The sequence below is a fragment of the Ursus maritimus genome, unplaced genomic scaffold, assembly GCF_017311325.1.
Source record: "Ursus maritimus isolate PB19 unplaced genomic scaffold, ASM1731132v1 scaffold_3, whole genome shotgun sequence".
NCBI classification, from domain to species: domain Eukaryota; kingdom Metazoa; phylum Chordata; class Mammalia; order Carnivora; family Ursidae; genus Ursus; species Ursus maritimus.
The window spans coordinates 74,798,540-74,819,689 of record NW_024425563.1 but is presented as its reverse complement, the minus strand read 5'-3'; the positions used below and the strand labels follow the sequence as shown (position 1 = coordinate 74,819,689).

The following is a 21,150-nucleotide window of genomic DNA, read 5'->3' as shown; positions in this document are numbered from 1 at the left end:
ATTTAGCCAATAGATACCAACTAATATGTTACTCTCTCAAAAGGAAAAAAGTCCTTCTTCCATATCAGGACTGGGTTAGATATATTCCTCTGTATTCAAGTATTACTAAGTACTTATCCTTATCATAGAACTTATCACATGTCATTGAAATTGCTTGTGAATTACACATGTCTGCTTGTATGGATCACTAAGCCCCAAGCTTCTTATTAGTACGTGCATATATGTATATTTATGATTATACATATATGGTTTATATATGTATTTATAATTTTTATAAAATGTGTATAAAATCATACAGTTCAGTGTGTAATAAATGCTTCATTATCGTTTCTCAATAAACAAAAAATAATTGAGCCCACTGGTGAAGAGATGAAAAATGGCAGAGAAATAAACATATCTTTCCAGACAAATTAAAGCAGAAACAATTCACTGGTGCTAAACATACATTACAGACTGCTGAAGGATGTTCTAGCAAAAGATGGAAATCTAGAGCTACACAAACATTGGAAAGGATAAAAATGTAGGGTAAATATAAAACACATTTTTTATTTTAATTCCTTTGAAAGATAATTATCTAAAGCCAAAAGCTATAACAATATACTGTAAGTTCTATAAAATGTGTATGATTATAATACATGATAACAACAACACAAACGCTAAAATGGGAGAAATGGGAATGTTTTTGTTATAGCATTCATACACTTTATGTGAGTATAATATTTTTGAAGACAGATCATGATAAATTAAAGATATATTTATTGTAAATGATTCCAAAATAAGAAACAACAGTAGAGAAAAATGCAATCATAAAAAATACACAATACAAACAAGGCAGAAAAGAAAATAATTATAAAAACAACAGAAATGTATCAAAGACCACTAGCAAGGCTCCTGATTTAAATGTAAATACGTAAATAATTACATTAACTGCAAATTGTCTAGAAATGGCAGTTAAAGAAAAGATAATTATCTTAGACTTAGAAAGGAGACCCAGATCTATACCGCCTACAAAAAAATCTTATATTAAATATAATAAAGACACGAGAGGTTAAATGGTAAATAAAAACTGGAAAGCTATAGCATGCAAGAACTAATGAAAGAAAGTTGAGGTGCCTAAAATGACTTTACTCATAATCACCGAAAATTGGAAATAACTCTGATGTTCTTGAAACGGTGAACAGATGAATTGATACATGCACACAATGAAATATAACTCAGCAGTGTTAAGAAATACACTCCAGACTCACATAATAACAGGGATTAATCACAAATGTGTTACATTAAGTAAAAGAAGCTGGCCTGAAAGAGCTACGTAATTTATGACTGATTTATATGATATGGGATAGGCAAAACTATAGGAACTTAATTCAGAGCAGTGGTTGCCAAGTGCTAGGTGTAGGAGGAGGGGTTAATGATGAAGGGGCATGAATATTTAGAGGTGCTGAAATTGTTCTATATCTTGATTGCAGTGGTCTATACATTTATCATATTCATCAAACTGTACACTTAAAAGGGTAAATTTTACAATATGTGAATTATACCTTAATAAATCTGACTTCAAAAAAGTACTTTAGACATTAAAGACACGTTAATAAGCAGGTCAAATATTTTTCCTCTCTTAATACACATTAAAAAGAGGTATAAATGTCCCTTTGGATATATGTGTCCAGCAGCTCTGTATTTCAAACCAGCATCAAAGCTTGGGGGTTTAATGCTATTAATTTTCTCTGGTTCAGCTCTAGGCACCCTGGAGGGCACTAAATAAACAGTCCTTGACTGAATGGCTTTTCTTTATAGTTCCTGAAGCACAAAGTTTAGAAACCATTGACTGCAGAGTGGAAAAAGGAGGTAGGAAACTATAATTTTTCAGAGGACGGAAACAAGCCCCTGGAACTGTGCCCCATAGCTTAACGTCCATGTTTAATCATTGTTTAGAGGAAATACAGCAAGAGTCAGGTCATTATGGGTCCCACTTCCTTGCTCTAGGTCTTATTCTTCCTCCTTGATAGCTCACCTCCTCACTCCTTCCCCCTTCCCCACTGTCCGTCTCTCCCCTCCCCCCCCCCACACACATTTACTAGCACAGGTTCTACATACACTGAAATTCTGGGTATTTTTTATTCTCACACAACTGCAAATATCTGAAGAGAGATTTATTTGCATTTTGGGAGGTATCAATGGATTAGGCTTTAGCTGCAAGATATCAATCACATTTGTGCTGGAGGGAAAGTGCTTGCCTAAACTCCTCAAATCACACCTCTATGATTGGCCACTCCCCTAACCACAAAACAATCACTTTTTCTCATCTTCAAAGTATCACCAAATATACACTGAACTCTGAAAAGATGCACAGTGCTATCTGGATTTTAAGGGGTTTGCAAAGCCAATTTATTTAGATACAGATCTTATTCCAAAAGACTTACAATGCAATGGTTATGCCTCAAAGCCACTGACAATTTTCCCCTACTTTAGGAAGGATATTTGTTTTGTTGTTTTTTTTTTAATTTATATACTAGCATTGTCTTTATTTTACAAAATCACATATTATGCTGCTATAATCAAAAAGTTTACATAATTTATGTTCTGCTGATAGTAATTATCTAAAGGATTTCATTTTTTAAATTTTTTCTATTTATTTCTTTTATTTAAATTCAATTAATTAACATATAATGTATTATCAGTTTCAGAGGTAGAGTTCAGTGATTCATCAGTTTTATATACAGTGCTCATTACATCATATGCCTTCCTTAAATGTCCAGCACCCAGCTACCCCTTCCCCCCTCCCACCGCCCCTCCAGCAACCCTCAGTTTATTTCCTGGGCTTAAGAGTCTCTTATGCTTTGTCTCCCACTCTGATTTCATTAGGAAGGATATTTGGAAGTCATCAAGAATTTCAGGAGACCAAAGATCATAATAATAAAAAATCTTGAGCCCCAAAATAATAATTTCAGAGATGACCTGCTCATTTTGTGCTAACTGTAAAATAAATAAACTGCCAGATCATAGGTAAAGAATAAATTAAGGGTAAAACAAATAATCTGCTAGATCATATAAAGGACAGAGGCACATAGTAATAACAGAACTGTTCCATTCAAACTCTAATTCACCTTCTTTTACTTTCTGCTTTAGTTCTCTTGGTATCAGAGAGAGGATACATACATGTTATGAGGACCTGGGGTCATCATCAGAAATGTCTGGCCCAGGGTATATATTAAAAATGCAGATTTCCAAGATGGGCCAAGGAGATTCTGTTTCTTTTAGGCTCAGGAAGATCAGAGATTCATTCAAGGACTCATTCACATGATTGTGATGACTAGCCAAATTTGCGAAATACGGCTGTTCTTCCTTACCTTTCCTCATTATTCCAGGTCAGAGGAAGAAAACATTACATGATATAGAGGTAATGTATAGGGATCTCACACACATTTTGAAAGCATATCTCAGTTGAGTATCATGGCTAGAAATATATTATTTATATTTTATGGGGGGAGGGGTAACTTAACACTATATATTAAGAAATTAATAATCAAAAATTATGACCTGCAGAGACATTTAAGAATCATACATTATACTAAACAATTAACTTTCTCAAAGAACACGTATATACAGTTCCAATTTTAAATTCTGACCTTTTATTTGTAAACTATCTGGTCTATGAAAATTTCCAACAGTTTCCAAGACCACATCTGAATTGACTTACAGGTTTGCTAAATAAACATTTCCCTATGAGAACCTGTGGAATCAGTTTTACGTATAAGGAACTGTTTGTGCCTGAGCCTGACTGGTCAGCTAATCTTATGTTTTACTCATTATTCAATACTGTACACATCTCTTTTGGAATAGTCACCTCATTATATTTGGAATTTTAACACAAATTACAGAATATTCTCATTCTCTCTAAATGCAGTTGCTCAAAATTCTCATTTCATTACAGTGTCATCAAACAGTATTTCTAAGCTTTCCTTCCCAGGTGCACTTTTCGCCCAGTAAAATCACATCTCTTTCTCTCCTGCACTTTGAGCCATTTGTATCTGAGCAGCACGTGAACCCAGGCTACATGTCTGTTCCTCGTTCTGATGAAAGAGCTCTATCAAGATGCAGGGTAGGGTAGAGAAAAGAGGCTTGAACTTTGAAGTAAGATGGAGACTGTGTTTGAATACGACCTCTTCTGGCTGCAAAGCACATAGTATATCTAAATAAAGCTCTCCCTGGTTCATTCCCCCCTTCAAGAGATATTTATAAAATACTATCATCTGACCCTTGTTAGGCTCACCAGTCTGTCTTCTCAGCAATTTCATCCACCCCTTCACCAACTACCTTCCAATAATTAGGAATGAATAAATGTATCCAAGTTCCTAAACATCCCAGGAACTCTCTTGATGCCAGCTTCTTGAACATGCTTTGTTTCATTTGCCTAGTATACTCTCACCACCAACACCTCATTTTAGCTAATTTGTACTATTGAAATAATGCTCAGAAGTGATTTTGCAAGGTAATGAATGAATAAAAACTAAATTGGATTGTTGCATCAAAAAAGGCTTCCCAGAAGAGATCAGTCTCCAAAGATGGGTATCTCATTGGGCAAAGTGAGAAATGAAATTCATACAGGAGAACTGCTCGAGCAAAGGAATGGGGGTAAAGAGGGAACACAAGTAAGAGAGTGAAAAAATTGAGGAGAAGTTCGGTAGTACAATGGGATTTAAGTGAAGGATATTACCCAAGCAGGATCAATAACAGCCAATACAGCAATTCCCTTGGGCAGAGAGAAGCCATAGGTCAACTTAAAATATATCTTTGGCTAGATTCCAAGACTCAGAAAATTTCTTCAATAAAGATTTAACTCCCTTCTGCTGTCTTCTCCCTGCTGTATTTCATGCTTCCACTTTTCCCCTTTTGCCCATCCTGTGCAGCTCTTTGGATTGATGATTCTGTTGGAGTGTTGGCATGGTTTCAGACTGGAGGTTTTTGGTTTATCAGGAAAAGATGAGATGCTACCAGTGATCCAATTATGTAGCCATTCAGAAGTCAATTTTAACTTAAAAAACAATTTTGGCTAACTCATTTTTTAAAATTTACTAGAATTATTAGCTACTCACAGTAGCCCACATAATCAGAAAACCACTTGGACCACCAAGCCCAGAGGAGGACAGGAACCAGGACTCCTCTGGAGACCTCACTCAGAAATAGCTTTGAGGAAAGCTATCAAGGGGAAGTATCAATGTCAAAAGAAATACCTCTGAGGCTCTGCCATCAGAATGACTCAATTCCAACTCTGCACAAGACCCAAAATCCCAGGAGTCAGACTGGCCTCACTTAGATCCCATGTGGGTTCTTGGACCAGTGGAACCAGGTAGAGGGGGACATGGGAAACACAGTGCATGTGATTAACAATTCCACCGTGACCCCTGAAATGGAGGTGGGAAATTCTTAAAAGAAAGACAGGATGCCATTACCAAAGTAAGAGTAAAGGGTGACAGGCAAAATCTAAAGATGTCTCCTACAATTTTGACGCCTCTTCTGGGTAAATCTGACTACAGGCATAAGGTAATGTTCCCAAGGAGTTTTTCTCAGTTTCAGTGATCTACAACCAACTGTGTGTCTGTGAACTCTGTTATGTGCTTCAAAACCACAAAAGAAGTGTGAGGCAGGAGACCCAATAGATTCCATTTACCAAGTGAGCAATTAGCTCCGCATTCTCCCACACCCCAGTCCTGTAACTACTGGAGGAAGTTCCTATCCCACCTCAAATACATTCTTTTATTATTTAAAAATCATAAACAGGCAGGACTCCAGAAAATGTGACTCAACAAGTGATACACAGAACTGTCGATGTAGAATAGGACCAGGAGGTGGACAGCTCCTTCTCTGGTTATCCATGCTCCACCACACTGACCTATGGAGGGTGTATTATGTTGTTTGCAGGGAAGTAGAAGCTTGGTGGTTTGTTAAACTCTGTATAGAAACAGAGGTTAATGAAAAAATACAATGTAAATTTTTTCCCAAACTTCCCTCTTTGTGCCCAGCTTGAAGAGACATTGGAGAGGACCGGGGAAAAAAAATAATGTGAACTAGGGAGAGTTTTGGATGAGAATCCTTCCATTTTCCCACCTAACCCTGTTTCTCTGTGTGGTTTTTATTTCGATGGGCACATCTATGCTCACCATCCTCTATCCCTCCCAATGGTTAACACTCAAAAAGGGTCCACTGTGAGCCATTTGCCCCTTATCTTAAATTTAGTTTGAAACTACTGAGCCTGAAATCCAGCTGGAATAAAATTCTTTGTTCTCTGTTGAAGGAATTTAAAGCATCACCAAAAAAGTTTGGGTGGCAGAGAAACTTCTCAGGGCCACAAAAATGGGATCATATGAGCAGTTAATTATCTCTTAGATTTAAATAAAGAATTATGTTTAAAATGATATTTTAAAGTAGCTCTCTGACTTTTCAAGCTCTCTGGACTTTTATCAAACTGCACCTTTTATCAACCACTTTTCTACAAGAATAAATTATATTTGGCCAAAAATCATAATAAAGTAAAAGGCACCAAGTAATAGCAACTTTTCCCATTTAAAAAAATCACTTGTTTCAAATCTAAACTACCCAACCATCCGGATTATTGGCCCAGCATTTTTCAAGTCTCATAAGAAATTCCTCTCCTACAAATTAAATTAGTATTCTGAAACTAATTCTAAATTGTTTTAGAAGAAAACCTAATTCTAAAGAAAACTGTAGAAGACAAGAAAAGACAAATAGAATTTCCCAAAAGTTTTTCTGTGAATACTCCCTTTCATAGTGAATTATTTTATTATACAAGCAATATATGGTTATTGAATAAAAATTAGAAATAAAAAAATCATCTTTAATTCCACCACCCAGAAATAACTACTGTTGACAGTTTGGTATATAGTCTTTCATACTTTTCTACACATAATATATCTATATTACAAATTAAATCATATTCTATACATGTTTAATCTTTCTTTCATTAAATAATATATCTTGCACATCTTCCTATCCCAACAAATATGAATCTAAAACATATTAATGCACTTGTAGTATGCCGATGTCTGAACATTATGCATTAATATTTACCAATTTCTTATCTTTTGAACACTTTAGTTGTTCCCAAGTTTTTCTATTATGTATATGAGAAACCCATGACTATTCCTGAATAGGAAATATACCATTTATTAACTATGCCTGAGTATCAGAATACAGCAATGTTTCATCTATCTGAAAACTACTTATCAAGTAACATCAGCTACCTGAAAATATACTTAAAACTGATCATGTTGTAGGCACATGTTTTTCTGACCTCCAAATGTGCCTGAAAGCTCACGGTGGGAGCTGGGGGATATGGCCCCCAGCTACCCTCTTGACATTCCTTGGCCACTCCTCTCCCCTGTCTGCAACATGTCCTATAATAAAAGTGGAGAGACTAGGAAAGAAAAAGACACATGTTCTTTGATCATAAAGGTAATCCTCAGTTCTTTGCTCAGAACCATGTAATGTTATTCAAAGAACAATTAGAATTAGTTTGCTTTCAATCCTTCAGAAAAATAGAAACGAAAGAGAAATAAGGATATTGAGGTAATGGCATCAAAAATAAAAGCATTTTGACTGTCGCCTTTGGCAACAGTAATAATGATAATGATAATAATAATGATAATAATAATAACCACTGTAATTTAAACATATGTAACATTCATTGGATATTTTCCTTGTGTCCGGTAGTGTTCTAAGTGGTTTATATTCACTAAAACCTTTAACCCTATGTGGTAGATAAGAATGTTGTTGTGCTTACTTAACAGATGGGAAAATTATACTAAAGTAGATGAGTACTTGCATTCTTAGGAAATAATAAATAAATACAGTAAATATACTTATTACACAAAGGGAAATAAAACCACTGTAGGTACAACATATGTGCTCAAACCCATTATTTATACACCTAGTTTAAAGACTGAAAAACTAAATCACCGAAAAGATTTCATAAGGACAGGTGCTAATTTGAATATTCTTCTAAGCAGCAATATAATATTATAATGTGCTTATCTGAATATTGTATTCAGTCAGCATGAGTTCAAGTGATACTCATGTAAAGTCTATTTGATAATTAAATAGAATTATTCATTATAATTTCAATTAGAGTGCAATTATTTTTATAGCATACAAATAAACATGAACATATCTTCAAATTTAAAATATAGGCTTATTATTGATGCCAGAATTAAAGGAAGATTAAGAAGCTGGTACTATGATAAGAACAGTAAATTTTTAAAAGCCTGGAGGAAGGTCTGTTACAAGTTTATAATAAATGTCAACTGCAATTTGTTATAGCAGAATAAAAGAAGCTGTTTATTGTTTAAAAATAAATGTCATAAACTAGACAATATTAGAAGAATTTTTCAGCAAAAATATATGTAATTTGATGTTTCCTTTCCAAATTCAAAAAAGAATCAATGAAACTAGTGACTAAAATCAGAATTAAATGTAAAAAAATTTTAATACTTTTAAACAAAATTTCAGTTTATGAGTTTAGCAATATATAGAATGGCTTGAAGTGTTGCAAAACAAATCATTCTTAGCAAGATGGTAAAAAAAAAAAAACCTATTATTTTAGCTACAGAAATTTTGCAAGGGAATTCTAAGACTTGAAAAGATATTTTACAAAAGTAAAAGATCTCACTTAAGTCACCAGATAATTACATTATAAAAATCAATTGATTCAAAATTTGAAAAATTATGAGCACTTTAGCTTTAGTTGAGTTATACAGTATAAGACATACTGTCTAATAACTATTTTAGGGTGGTTTTGTCTCAATGGAGTTGCCATTTACCTAAAAATATACAAATTGTTAATTCACAGCCCAAAAAACGAAGCTGTGGAATATTTTTATTATTATTATTTTTTAGAGAGAGAGAACAGGCAGGTGAGCTGGTGGGGGGAGAGGGACAGAGGGAGAGATAGAATCTTAGCAACTCTACCCTGAGACACCCAGGGGCCCCTCAACTGTGGATTAATTTTTGAATCATTTATATCTGTCAAAAATAATTATAGCTAAATACGAAGTATTTTCTTTCTATAGTAATAAATAGTATTCAAGTTACAGTAAGACAAAACCTGAATTTACTGGAATTTTAAGACAACAAACTTATTTTCCTGTATTGTTTCATTTGACAGCGTGATACCTATTGAAAATATTTGTGCTCAATTTTCTAAAATAGTGTCTATAATCTCTAGATACACATATAGATGTGTGTGGGTACAAATGCTATGAATAATTTTAGTGTGCAGAACTATGAAATGATATACAATATAAAAAATTTAATTATCTTACATTTTTTTATTTTGGTTTGGTTTGGCTTTTTTGCCATTGCTCATTGGTTGCATTCTAAAAGACTTACTGTTCTGTCAACTCCACTTCAAGATTTCTTGAAACAAAAGAAATTCCATTCAATAATGGAAGAAAAAAGTGGCCGTGCAATTTAATTTTGTCACTAATATCATATTGCATATGAATGATATATATATATTTTTCTAGCATTAACCAATATGAAGAAAACTTTCATTGAAATTGACAGAATTATATAAATTAGCTGCCAAAATACTGAAAAATTTGATACTTTGTTGACATTGTTAAGTTTAGGTTTTCTTTTTAATTTGTACAATAAACTTCTGAAGTTTATGTATTAAGTTGACACAAAAGTTAGTGAATTTTCTTAATTTAGAAAAACGTACTTTGATAGTCATTTGTGTTTCTTCAGCCAAATCATTTCTAAAGAAATGAATGAGTACTGCCAATATGGACATTAATATTGAAGGAAAATTATTTTTTAAAGAATTTATTTATTTATTATTTATTTGAGAGAGAGAGACAGAGAGAGCACAAGCAGGGTGGGAGGGGTAGAGGGAGAGGAAGAAACAGATTCCCTCTGAGGAGGGACCCCAATGTGGGACTCAATCTCAGGACCCAGGGATCATGACCTGAGCCGAAGGCAGATGCTTAACTGACTGAGAGGCCCAGGCGCCCAGAAAATTATTTTTCGGTACTTGATTCACTTATTTGAAATTTTTTAAATCTGTTCAAAATAACTTTGGTAGGTGAACTTACTTTTACAAATGTAAATATTATGAAATCTAAATAAAGGTCATATATTTCCAATGTAAATGTATGGTCCAAATTGACATGTGCTATAAGTATAAAAATACACTCTCAATTTCAAAGGCTTATTACCAACAAGGCAAAATTTGTAAAATACCTTAATAAATTATATATTGATTATATGTTAAATATTAAAATAATAATACCTTGGTATATTTGGTTAAATAAGTTATATATTTTTAAAGATTTATTCGTCTATCTGAGAAAGAGAGAAAGTGTACACACAGGATGAATGGGGAGCGGAAGGGAGAGAATCTTCAAGCACACTCCCCACTGAGCAGGAAGCCCCATGCAGGGCCAATCCCACAACCCTGAGATCACGACCTGAGCTGAAACCAAGAGAAAAGCAGAGGGTCTGATCTCACAATCCTGAAATAGCTTAATTGACTGAACTGAACTGATGCCTAACTGACTGAGCCATCCAGGAGCCCCTAAGTTATATTCTTAAAAACTAACCTCATCTGTTTCTTTTTACATTTTTAATGTGGCTGCTGGAAAATTTAAAATTATGTATGTTTGCGCACATTACATTTCTATTGGATATCAGTGATATATAATAACTTTCTCCTTAATCTCCAGATGTAAAATATGCTTTAAATGTTCTCTTCTTTTTCCAGAATGCTTTCATTTTATTTTTTCTCTATAAAAATTATATTTATTGTAGAAATTTAGAAAAACACAGAAAACCAAAATAGAAAATTTTAAAATCACCCATAATTGAACTCAGAATTACTATTAATATTTTCATGTGTTTTCTGTTTTCTTCTTCCTAAGTCTCTCTCTTCTCCCCTCTTTCTGTTTTTCTCTCTCTCTCTTCTTTCTCTCTCCCTTTCTCTCCTCTATCTCTACACACCCAGGAATTAAAAGAGATCATATATTTTTCCCAGACAAAATATTTGAGCCAGTGAGAAGCAATGAAGAGTAAACCCATCATGTAGCCAAGAAAAGACTAAAGAAGCTATGTCTTTGGGGGATGTAATGATTAAAAGCAAAATATTCCATTTCTCTCCAAAAGATAATGTGAAGAGAATGAAAGGACAACCAACAGACTGGGAGAATACATTTGTAAAAGACACATCTGATAAAAGATTATTATCCAAAATATACAAAGAACTCTTACAACTCGACAAAACAAACAAACAAACAAAAACCACCAAAAACCCTGATTCAAAAATGAGCTGAAGGACTTAACAAACACTTCACCAAAGAAAACATGATGGCAAACCAACATATAAAAAGATGCCCCACATCGTATGTCATCAAAGAAATGTGAATTAAAAGAACAATGTGATACTATGTACCTATTAGAATGGCCAAAATCCAGATCACCAACAACATCGATGCTGGCAAGTATGCAGAGCAGTTACAACACTCATTCATCGCTTGTGGGAATTCAAGAGTGCAGCCACTTTGGCAGTTTGGCAGTGTTTTACGAAACTAAACATACTCTTACCATACAATCCAGCAATCACACTACTTGGTACGAGTACTCAAAAGAGCTGAAAATGTATGTCTACACATAAACCTGCACATGTTTATACCAGCTTTAATCTTAATTGCCCAAACTTGGAAACAAACAAGATTTTCTTTGGTAGATAAATGAATAAACTGTGGTACATCCAGACAACAGAATATTATTTAGCACTAGAAAGGAACAAGCTACCAAGCCATGAAAAGACCTGGAAGAAACTTAAATGCATATTACTAAGTAAAGGAAGCCAATATGAAAAAGCTACCTACTGTATGATTCCAACTATATTACTTGCTGGAAAAGACAAAACAATGGAGGGAGAGAGGGATGACTAAGTGGAACACAGAGGATTTTTAGGGCAATGAAACTACTCTGTATGATACTGTAGTGGTGAACACCTGTCATAATACACTTCCCTGAATCCATAAAATGTACAGCACCAAGAATGAGCCCCAATGTATACTATGGATCTGGGGTGATTATAATGTATCAATGTATGTTCATCAGTTGTAACAATGTACCACTCCAGTGGGGGATGTTGATACTGGGGGAGGCTGTGTATGTTGGGGGGCAGAAGGTATGTGGAAGATCTCTATAGCTTTCACTCAATTTTGCTGCGAACCTAAAATGGATTTTAAAAAATAGTCTGTCTTAAAAAATACATACATATGAGATACTCTATTCTTCTTTCTCTGAAGTTAGGTAAGGTTTCTTTCCCTGTGGATTTAGTGTCTAGGCTTCCCAAAACAAATAACACACTTTAGAAGCTGTGAGATGTTGTTCTGTTTAAGCTCACTGAAAGCAATTTACAGAGATGCCTCAAGTAATTTAAGCAGACTTGTACAATGTTAGCTCCTTGGAAGATTAATTCATGTCTTTAAATGATAAAAACTTGCACAAACATGTCATACGTAGTTCAAGTAATCATTTACAATCATGGAGTCTTACCATCAACACTATCGTTAGTGACTGATAGAATAATCTAATATTTCTATGTATGTAGAACACAAGCCCACAGGCCTTTGAAGTCTTCATTTATTCAGTGAATACCATATATTAGTTATTGAAACAACAGTATAGTTTCAGGTAGCTCTTTTGGTCATTGTACAATATTTTTTTAAGAAGCTGACTATAAAGTGTGTGTGTGTGGTATTATCAAAGAGGAACTTCATTATATTTTGTGCTTGTTTTGAAAAAGCGATATTAGAAGGTTAGCTTTAGGGTAGGTTTTTCAATGTCACTGTGTATTACATATATTTCTTCTTTACATAAAAGTTAAAGTTTGTGAGGTGCCTAGGTGACTCAGTTGGTTGGGTGTCCGGTTCTTGATTTCGCTCAGGTCATTGTCTCAAGTTGTGGGATTAAGCCCCACTTTGGTCTCTGTGCTGGGTGTGGAGCCTGCTTGAGTTCTTGTTCTTTCTCTCCCTCTCCCCCCTCCCTCCCTCTCGCTAAAAAAAAAAGAAAAAAAAATTGAAGTTTGCATTAACTGACAATGAGAGCAACTTAAACTCAATCCCATCATGTCAAATTTTAATTGGCAATTCATAAACCTAAAATACAGGCTTGTGAGGTAAGAAACCACATGCACTCACACTTGTCCCTATCCTAGAGACTATCCCACAAAAGCCATTGAAACATGAACTTCTACTTGATAAGACTAACATCACTTGGAAACAGGTTATTCACCTTAGGAAAATTATCAACCATCCAGGTATATTTTCTTCTTGTTCTTCCTCCACAACATCTATAAGAGTAACATACCCCTCAAGCAGAGGGACTTTCCGACATAATGTATATTTCAACACAGAAGTACCTTCTTTCTCTATACTTTATGGAATAAGCCAGAGTAGGAATTTACAAACTATCTACCTTCTCCAAGGGATATAATTTGTCCTGAATTGAAGCATTTAAAGAGTGCATCCTTCTCACATCTTTGATCATTTATCCAAAGTAATTACAAACTAAAAATAGCACGACTGTGACTATCGTCAGTAATGTCCTTGCAGCTCTGTAACCAGGAAGAAATAACAGGTTTTTTTGTTGTTTTGTTTTGTTGTCTAAACATGATTAATTTCATACATTTTATTTGTATATTCCTCAGTGCAGAAAATGTTAATGTTACATTATTTTGAATTAAAAGTTTGTGTTTGAGGCCTTTCCTTTCCATTTATCGCTTGGCTCGTTGCACCAACAAGAAGTGATGAACTTTAATTACCTTTATGAAAATGAACTTAAACCTGTTACTGTTTTACACAACTTCTCATGGCAATACTACTTTAGAATGAATAGCAAAAACAAACCAAATGCATCACAGTACTTACAGTATGAAAAGTAAGAGCAAGGAATTCTTATTTATTAGAACAATGTTAGCTTTTCACGGTACAGAAAATTGATTATCCTTTCCTGATTTGTTTGTTTTCTTCGTACTCTATGGAGCTATTACAGTGCTTCCGTGTAATTCAATAACTTCTTATTTCCCACTAGCAATAGTGTAGCCATTACTTTCTTAGATGATACATTATGTTAAGTTAAAATGTAATCAAATAATAGAATTTATAGCACCTAGATTCCTAGAATACAGATTTTTTTTTTTATCTAAAGACAAGTGTTACACATTATGTTTCCAACAAGCCAAAGAAGCTGGTTCTTCTGCTTGGTTTTTGAACATGGGCTATTAAGGAGACTGGGGCGGGGAGCAACATGGGGGCATTTGTACAGTGTGTTCAGGGCTTGCAATAATTTTCTTTCTCTCTCACAGAGTTCCAAAATTTTGTCATATTCAATAATTAAAATGTATGATGAAACTGGGGTTATCAACACCCCCAGTTTGAGAAAAAAGAGGAAAAAAGATATCTTGTAATGCTCCACATACAGCAGTTAATATTCAGCATATCCTGAAGAATATTGAGGGACTGAGAAATTTTGTCTCTGTAATTTTGACAAACAAGGATGGACAGAAAATTTATCTCAAATATTTCCCAGGTATGTGACCTTGGGCAAGTTACTTAGCTGTAGCCAATTTTTTTTTTATAAAAACTCTATAGGACTTGTATAAAGATTAAGAAAGAAAATGCATACAAAGAACTTAGCACAAAACCTTGTTAATGGTAGATATTCAATACATGTTCGATTTTATTGTTGTTATCATTATTGTTAGTATTACTACTCGATTCTTGATACAAAGCAGAAGTTAAGTAGGTATTCAATAGATGTCAGTTTTTTATCATTGTTAGTATTGTTATTATTATGGGTACTATTATTTTTTCGCTTTCTCAAGCGCTATAAAGCAGAGTACACCTTGCCCCTTCACTCCCATCATCCGTCCAAGGAGGAGGACACTTCCACTCTGGGACTTGTGTTGTTGGTTTTTTCATTTATTTATCCTTGAGAGCACCAACTCTATTTCTAGCGCATGTGGTAAATGCAGAGCGAACACAGAAGTATGAGGGACAAGTACTGATAAGAACCGGGGATCCGTGCAGCAAAGACTGCTGATAGCACCGCCGATGCGTCACTCCTTCGCAGCGTCTATACTAGCTTGAAAAAGCTTCACACTGGTGGGGAGGAAGCCTGTCCTCTTCCACATACTTTCAGAATGAAAATAGCAATAATAAAAATGTTTGCTGGCCTCAACTTACAGCTGACTCACTTTTGAGTAACTTTGAAGATAACAAAATTCCAGGGGCCTTTGCTGTAACAGAATGGATCCGTTAGCAGCCAAGCGCTTCCCTAAAAATGCATTATCATCTTTGGAAAAATCCTGGAAGATGAAGAAAGCAAAGAACAAAGAATATCACTTCAAGATAAAGGAAGATTTGCCACAGAATCCTCCTAAGTATATGGAAAAAGACAAAGACTCTTCAGGGAGCATATTTGTTACTTCTTTTTTTCTTTCTAAGGTGTGCAGATGTATGTGCTAAATTAAATTTGCTGGGTAATTTATTACCAAAGGAGTATCGGTTCAAAACTATTATCTGAAATAAGGCGACATGGTCATTAAAAACACAGAAGGAATAATAAGAACTGAGAAAAACAGAATTGTTGCAATGAAGCTTTCTTGTTGCTATTTTCCTTCCCTTATTTTTCTTGGCTCATCCACAAGGATGAAAGATGCCTTTTAATAGTGGTAAGGAAAGAAAAACATCAATGAGATGGATCATGCAAAGCAAAGGAAAAAGAAAGCAATGCAAAAGTGCAAAAGCAAAAAAAAAGGGGGGGGGGAATTGGATAGAGAGAGGAAAAAGAGGAAATGGGATGTGAAACAACCAGACTATAAAAATAATAACAAAGGGAATGGGAAGAATATTCCAGAACATTATAGGAGCTGAGTCAAGAAAGGAAGAAGTAGCATAAAAATTAAAAAACAAATAAAAGAAACTCTGAGGAAAAAGAAAAAACAACTGAAAGTTTTCAACAATTTGGAAAAAAAAAACAAACAACAACAAAAACAACAAAACCCCTTAAATCAATGAAGAGAATGATCACAGCAAACTCCCGCCACAAAAGAAATATTAAAAGAAGATTCAAAGAGACCAAACAAATTTTGAACACATTTTTCTTCAAAGGGACTAATGTGAGTACACACTAAAATGACAAATAGTAAAAATTCATTCAGATAAAAATCAAGGTCATAATAGGGAAATACTGTAAGGAAGCAAGATAATCTATTATAGATCATTGGCAGTCCTTAAAAGTGCTTTTATTGTTTCATGAATGCCTGTTGCCAAGCCACAAGTAGATAAGGTGGGGGTGCGGTATCGACGAGTGGCTTTTCTGTGTAACAACATGACACAAGACAAAAGATGTTCCAGTTTTATCAAAGGGTCAAAGAAACTAAATCTTTCTCTTTGGATTCAAGAAAGGGATAACGCTGAAAATCATTCAAGTTATAACACGAAATAAGTGACATGATTTTATATCTGAAAAAGTAAAAGAGAAAAAGAATAAGCATTGGGGCACCTGGGTGGCTCAGTTGGTTAAGCATCTGCCTTCAGCTCAGGTCTTGATCTCAGGGTCCTGGGATTGATTCCCATCGTCTCCTTGCTCAGCGGGGAGCCTGCTTCTCCCTCTCCCTCTGCCCCCCCCCCCACTTGGGAGTGCACGCCCGCTTACTCTCTGTCACTCTCCATCTCAAATAAATAAACAAAATCTTATAAAGAAAGAATAAGCATCAATTAAATATCGTTTTCAGGGGAAAATATAAATTTGGGGAGGAACAGTTTAAAATGTCTAAAATGAGAAGTGTTAACAGAAAGTAAACCATAGTGATTAAGTATGATGGTTACAAATCAGAAAGCCTAGGTTTGAATTCTGGCTCTACCACTTACTAAATGAGTGATATTTAGCAAGGAGCTAAAACACTCTCAGTCTGTTTACTCTTCTATAAAAGGGGATATTATAAAATTGTTCTGAAGATTAAATAAGATATGGAATATAATCAGTTGGCATAGTACTTGGTACATAGTAAATACCCAACCACTATTACTATATTTGTAATAATAAACCAGGGCAAACATTTTCAAGAGTTAGTAGCAACTGTAAAACAAATAATATTAATAATTTTTATTCAGACTCTAAATGTCTCGTTAATATTGTATAATTATGTCTTTGTAAATACTCCATTATTACACAACCATGCTGACAGAATTTTCTCCTTTGAAAAATTTAGTTATTAATTCATTTTGGGCTTTTTGTTTTGTTTTTAAATATTCATACACAATCAACTCTGAGAGAACAATAATAACTCAAACACAAGGAATATGAAAATGACATTGTACTGATAGAAAAAAGGTAAATATTTTAAAAAAAGCTATGGAATGTAAAAGAATATTGTGATTATGTGCAAAATGTATTTGGCTACAGATCACTTTTTAATAATTTCAAGAATGATTCTGAAGGAGATACTGGACTATCGCCTTCCAATTTATAATATTAGAAATGTGTCTTTCCTCTAAAAGACTATTTAGGTCTACCAGGGTTAAAAAAGAAACTTGTTTCAGAACTATAAGTTTTAAAATATGTAAATAAATAAACAAAATGCGTTTGATTTAAAAATTAACGTTCTAAATAATTATATAATCGTGGAAAAATTCCGTGACAACTGAAGTAATTAAGACACCATGGATAAATGCTTTTCTATCTATATGTCATTCCTCTCACCATAATAAAAGCATGGGATCTGACAAGCACTGGGTGTTATATGCAACTAATGAATCCTTGAACACTACATCAAAAACTATGATGTACTTATATGTTGGCCAGTTGAACTTAATTAAAAAAATAAAATTAAACTAAAAACAAAAAATAAATAAAAAAAAGTTCAAAGTATAATACCAACATTTGATAGTGTAAATCTGAGTGTCTGAAGTATAAAATTTAGCAGACTCTATAAGTTTAAAAAGGTATATAAGCTTTATTACTGAACTATCGCTACTCAAATACTTTCGGTTCTACAATTTTTGTTTTAATTTATTAATTGGTGTTCTTTTGAATTCTAATTACTATTTTCAGATTTTCTTAAACTTAAATCATTCTTTACCTACTTCATTTAATTCATTTTTTAATACATCGATTATTTTGTTGTCTAGGTTTTTAAGACAACAAATTCTCCTTTTAAACTTCAGTTGTCTTGCACAGGCTCTAATTCACAGTGTTTTCATTTTTGTTAATTTCGATATATTCAGAAATCTTGGCTTCGATTTCCTATCTTTTAAATGCTTTTCATCTGTACTTGATGAAATTAATAGGGAATTCTGATAATATCTAGAGACAGGTACTGTTTTCTGCCTTATTCACTGTCCTTATTTCAAAGTAGCACAATGTCATTCACCTAGTAGGGAAAATAATTCACCATGGACTGATGAATTATTAATTGGTCTAATTTTCAGATTTAAAAAATGTGAAATGGTAGACTGAGTAAAATATTTTCCAGTTACTTAGAAACCGCTAAATATGACATGAGAGAAAAAGGAAGTGTTGAAGGAGAAGGAGGAGGAGAAAGGCGAGGGAGAGGAAAACAGTAATCTGGGATTTAAAAGCTTCTAGTTCTGGACACCATACCTGACAGTAACATGGCACCTTCGTCTGGGGAGACACTGGACTCATCTTCCTTAAGTATAAAACAGGGAATTCTCTTGCACATGATGTCCATGATCTTCTTCTATATATGCGTTGTTATGGTTCAACCTAATATAGATAGATGACAGATAAATAATATATACATCCATATACACATCTTCACACGTGTATTTCCATTAACTGATTAGTCACGGAACCCAACAGGGAATTACAGCGCCTCTGAGTTAGAAACACCCCGTAAACTCGCCATATAATTTAACAATTCGAGGGATGTCTAAATTTTTTTCTTTTTCTTTCTTTCTTTCTTTCTTTCTTTCTTTTTTTTTTTTTTTTTTTCCTGTTTTGTTTTGAAGTAAACTCTACCCCCAGTATGGGGCTCGAGCTCATCGGGAGATAAGAGCGCATGCTTTACCAGACTTAGCCAGCCAGGCGCCCTACCTCTGAACTTCCTAAGCAAAACTACCCACCAGCAGTTTGTCTACCTAATTGCCAGCACCTGTAGTACAGGGAACTCGCTATAACCGGTGTCGCTTCGAAGTGCTGACTCATATAAAATGCATTTTGCTCTACATTCTAATTGTGCCTGATGGAGCTACACCAAGCATAGCCATCCGTTTTCATATAAAGTCACTGATGCCACTTTTCGAGTCCGTGTAAGACTGAAGGACCATAACTCAAAATTTATGCAGGGATAATATAATACATATTAATAACCATTATCTTTGTTAGTAGATGGAGTCTTCTCTTTCTGCTTCAGTGATGTTTCCACTAACCTGTCATCCAGTGAAGCATGTCGGTGTGAATTATAGGTCACCTCGTATCTCACGTAAAACTTGTGTCCTCTTCCGGGATACCTGGTTGTGTGCGCCAGAGAAACACTCTCGAGCTCTCACGCAAGCCTCCGTTCCCCTTTCCCTCAGGCAGCTCACTGTTTGGAAGAGCTTACTGCAAGGATCCCAAACCGAAGTTCCGGGGGCCAGGCAGTCACTGACAATGCCTGCAGCCCACAGCTGAGGACCCAGGTCAATGGGGGAGACCACGCCCCCTAGGAAAAGGTCCGCAGCCACTCACTCGCGGATAGTTCTGTGATGCCACGTGGGAAGGCGTGTCAGAACTTTTGTAAACCAAACTTTTAAGTGAAATCTCCCAATTTTTATATGGTTGCAACTATTTCAAATTTTTCAAAGATAACACAGAGACTAAGAAGGAAAAGGGTATGTCTGTGGGTTGAATTCGACGCCAGGCGGCCAGCTTCCGGTTTCTGGCCCAGGCTTCTGATACAGCAAGGTTCTGCTCAGCATGACCTGGCTGTTCCGTCTGCGCTAGGGGTTACGAGAGACTGGATTTTAGGAACGAAAGCGTATATTTATATTCACCAGATATAAAATTTTGTAAATGAGATGTGTCAAGGATATGAGTGATGTGTTCCGTGCTCTTTTAGAAGACTTGCTGTTTTAAAGTCATAACCATAAATGTTGGATTTCAGGTTTCAGTGTTTTACTTTTTCATATGATAAAATGTTTTTTTTCAAGGAAGTATTTAATCTCATTAGACCACAATCAAACTACAAATATTAAACTAAGGAGAATACTAAAACCCTATTTATTATCTAGGTCCGTTTATTATCTCCACCTATTTCTCCAGCAGTTTTTACCTTAAAGATGTTACATTAATTTTCAACCCCTTTTCCAAGAGATGGCAGTAATTAGTTCTACAGTCCAGAGCAGGGATCAGCAGACATTTCAGGAAAGGACCAGATAGTAAACATCTTAAGTAAATATTTTAGGCTTTGCAGATCATGTGGTCTCTCTTGCAACTATTCTAATACACCATTGTAGTGTGAAAGCAGCAAAAAAAAAAAAAAAAAAAGTATGAAATGAATGGCACAGCTGTGTTCCACTAACATTTTATATAAGTACTAAAATGTGAATTTCACATAATTTTCATGTGTCACAAAATATCATACTTTCCATTCTCTCAACATTTACAGATATAAAAACTATTCGTAGCTCATGGAGCATACAAAAACAGGTGGTGGGCTGAATTTGGCCCACAGGTTATATAGTTTGTGAACCTCTGATCTTAGAGCTCATCACTCCTAGTATCAAGCTACCTGGAATATCGAATTACCTATAAATATTTAATAATGTCTTAGTTATATTGCCAAATTATTAAGAAAGTGGGTTAGGAAGTGGAAAATAACATCAAGTATATTATTTGAAAAACTTTTCATCTAAAACCAGGGGACTTACCCATATCCCACAAAAAAACTTATCACATAAAAACTGTTAATAAAATATGTCTTTACCCCTTCTGAAATTTTCTTATTTTACAAATCCACAGTCTAGGAGAAAACTTAAATTTTCAATGAAGATAAACAGTACCATTGACCCTTGAACAATTCAGGGTTTGGGGGCCATTGACCCCTGTGCAGTTGAA

General features: G+C 34.6%; 1 pseudogene; it reads right to left on the bottom strand.

Moving 5' to 3' along the window:
* Positions 1 to 21,150, bottom strand: part of LOC103658784 — an 87,541-nt pseudogene that overhangs the window by 33,604 nt on the left and 32,787 nt on the right.